Here is a 2,664-nt window from a genome sequence, read left to right as displayed (position 1 = left end):
TTATCAGTATCTATCCCGGAGATAATGAGGTGCCGATTAATGCGTGTGGCGTTACTTACTTTGTTGTACTGCTGGCCTATAAAGGGAAAGAATACAAATGGTGTAATTTAGTAAAGAAATGGCGCCACTATTTCTGAAAAATGGAGGGGGCCCACTACGCCACGCAAGCAAGACCCGGCCCGGCCCTGACCCGAGCCCACGGGCAGCTGCTGCTCAGACCTGACTGGCCCGGCCCGACCGAGACGGCACAACACATACGGAGTGGGGACACTGCCGCCATGGATGACGAGCGGGTCCCATGGTGGCTATCTTACCTGGCGTCGACACAAAATGGGGCGTGGCGTGCGTACCTGTGCTGCAAGAGGGTGGCGGCGCGAGGTGGCAGTGGCGAGAGGGTGGCGGCGCGAGGTGGCCATGGCGATACGGTGGCGGCGCGAGGAGTGTGTGGCGAGGTGTCGAGGATGACGGGGCCGCGGGCGCTCGGCGGCGGCATCAGCTTCTCCGCCTCCGCGCGTGGCTGGGCCTGGCCTTGCGCCGCCGGGCGTTTCTTCAGCCTTAAGATGGCCCGACAATGCGCCTGAGCGGGGATCAGCTCGGGCTCAGGCGCGGAGGTGGAAGTGGGCACCGGTGCTGGCGCGGGAGTAGACACCGGTGCGGGGGCAGGAGCGGGAGCGGACGTGGGCGCGTGCGGCTCGCGGCGGGCGCACGAGCGCTTCTTGCGGCCCCACTTGAGCGGCGCGGCGTCTTCCGGCGCGGCGATGGTGATGCAGCTGCTGCTGCTGCTGCCGCCACCGAGGTCAGTTCCCTGGGTGGCCTGGGCGGCGAGGTTGTAGAGCCCGTCGTCGCCGAGGTTGTAGAGCCCACCGCCGCCGAGGTCGGCTCACTGGGTAGCCTGGGCAGCGAGGTTGTAGAGCCTGCCATCGTGGCTGTTGGATGCCTCAGAGGCTTGTGTGGCCAAGTTGTAGAGCCCGCCGCCGAGGTTGAGTCCCTACGAGGAGTGCGCGGCGGCGTTGTGCAGCTGGTGGTCGCTCACGATAGCAGCGGATGAGGACGCCGGACGCCCTCCTGGCCGGCGCTGCTCGAGTGAGGCGCGGGCGAGGTAGGACGCGAGGCTCGAGCTATCGGTGTCCACGGCCGGGGCGTCATCGCGGTCGTCCATGCTTGGTGTGGGTGACGGTGCGGGTTCTGCTTGCTTCCTGATGGCGGCGCTGCCACTGCCGTTGTCGATGCCATTGGGGACTGGAGCGTATTCCGGGTTGATCCTGCACGGAAAACGAGATCAGACAATCTAGATACGATGTTAGCCAGAGATTTGGATTGCGCGAGAACCAAGTCAAGCACTTGGGATACAAATGAAACCAACAGCAAAAACTTCTTCCCCTCATCGCGAGAACTGTAAGGCCTCCTTTGGTTCATAGGATAAGAATGTTATAGAAATAGGAAAGTCACAAAAAGTGAGATGACATGCATCTCAATTTCTATAGAGAAAGAGATGTCATTTGATGCATAGGATAAGAAAATTTTCCATTGAATCTAAGCTATTTTTTTTTCCAAAATGTGAAGGATTCCTAAACTATATAGGAATAGGAATTCATTCCTATAAACCAAAGGGCTTCAAAGGAATTTTAACTTTGCAAATCCTATCCTATAGAATTCCTATAAAATTTCTACAAACCAAAGGAGCCAAAACCAAAATTAGTTCTAAAATGCAACCACGTCTACAAACTGCAGAACTGAAGTGCAAAACCTGAGCACTCGAAGATCTGCTCGACGGAAATCCGCACAAAAAAGCACACACGGAACTGCCTGCAGCGACCACATGGAAACAATCGGCTGAAAGCATGAATCTTCCGGCATGACAGACCAAACAGAAATCCTAATACAGAACAAAATTGACGTGAAAACTCTGCAACCAGTCACAACAGTCGTCGAGTGGGGAAAGAAAAGAATTTGAGGCAGTGAGGCGAGAAAGATTGGTAAAATCCAGATGTAAGACGAGACAGGCAACCATACCGTGAAAGATTGATAAAATCCGCCGGCTCCTCCTCGGTGGTGCGAGGTGCCTTGTCCGCCGCTTGCAGCTGCGGCTGCTGCTGCTCGCCGGCAGTGACATGAGGGTCCTCCGGAGATGATCTGGTCACCGTCATGTTCGGCATCGTCAGCAAGCAAGGAGGACAGACACGACCGAAACTGAACAATGTCTATGGGATGTAGCCTGCGCAGCTAGTACAAGTACACCACATATATATAAAAGGAGACCTCTACTCTACAGATGGATAGATGGATGGTTGGATATGCACAAGCAAGCAGACTAATTAATGCCACTAATGCGGTCAAATCTCTACTACTGGGAGGATCATATACTAGAATGCATATGATACCAGGGTACGATACTGCCTCCCATAATATCATATATTAGTATCAGTTTTGTGTAGTATCTTATTTATTGCTAGCATAGAATTTATTATAATGCGGTATCACAATATAATACTTAATGTTTTTTTCTTCATTTAATTTTATGACGCTTTATCAAAATTATCTAGTTGGCATGCATGATACTAACCATAATACTATTATTATGACCAGCCTAATACGAATTCAGCGGTGATATCAGTAGTTCCTCTTGCCTGCACCGCGTACATATACTCCCTCCTTCCATCTATA

At 53.0% G+C, this 2,664-nt stretch overlaps 1 pseudogene; it reads right to left on the bottom strand.

The window, feature by feature from the left end:
• Positions 1-310: 310 nt before the first annotated feature.
• Positions 311-2,147, bottom strand: LOC123081334 (BCL-6 corepressor-like protein 1; annotated as a pseudogene).
• Positions 2,148-2,664: the final 517 nt, after the last annotated feature.

This window comes from Triticum aestivum, chromosome 1B (assembly GCF_018294505.1).
Source record: "Triticum aestivum cultivar Chinese Spring chromosome 1B, IWGSC CS RefSeq v2.1, whole genome shotgun sequence".
NCBI lineage: Eukaryota > Viridiplantae > Streptophyta > Magnoliopsida > Poales > Poaceae > Triticum > Triticum aestivum.
Note: the sequence above shows the minus strand (reverse complement) of the source record. Positions and strands in the feature narration are given on the sequence as shown.